The sequence below is a fragment of the Diachasma alloeum genome, unplaced genomic scaffold (genome assembly GCF_001412515.2).
Source record: "Diachasma alloeum isolate Michigan unplaced genomic scaffold, Dall2.0 Dall_scaffold_00187, whole genome shotgun sequence".
Classification (NCBI taxonomy): Eukaryota; Metazoa; Arthropoda; class Insecta; order Hymenoptera; family Braconidae; genus Diachasma; species Diachasma alloeum.
Genome location: NW_021680353.1, coordinates 928,092 through 928,661, shown reverse-complemented (window position 1 = coordinate 928,661; position 570 = coordinate 928,092).

Sequence of the window (570 nt, the reverse complement as noted above, 5' to 3'; positions counted from 1 at the left end):
TAGAGAATCGAAAAATCGACCAAAAACAATGCTTCCCTTCGGAAGCGAAAAGGACTAAAGTTGAAGCTAAACATCTGAAATTCAGTCACATAATTGGTATTACTTTGGAGCATTTCTGGGCGCAGTGTCAGCTCAATCGGCCCAGTAATTTCTCAAAAATCTTTGTTTCTCAATATCTCAAAAACGACATGATCGAATTGAATTTTTTTGACGCCAAAATCTTCTTCATGTTATATCTATTGGATCAAATCATCATATTGCTATGTAACTATCGACAGTTTGGTAATAATTGGCATTTTTCATTTTTATGAAAAAATCGTTGTGAACACGATAGCGCCCCGAAAAATTAAGATAGAAAGTTGAAATTTGATACGATTGTAGTTTTTATGATATTACAGAATGGGATTGTGGATGAGCCGAATCGGATGAGTAGTTGAGGAGTTATTCAACTTTTTGTGAAACACAGTAATGCTCAATATTTCCGAAACTACTGGTCCGATTGACTTTTTTTTTCAAAATGTTTGTCATGGTATTGTCTATCAAGAAGATATCAGCGTTTTTCTAGTTTTT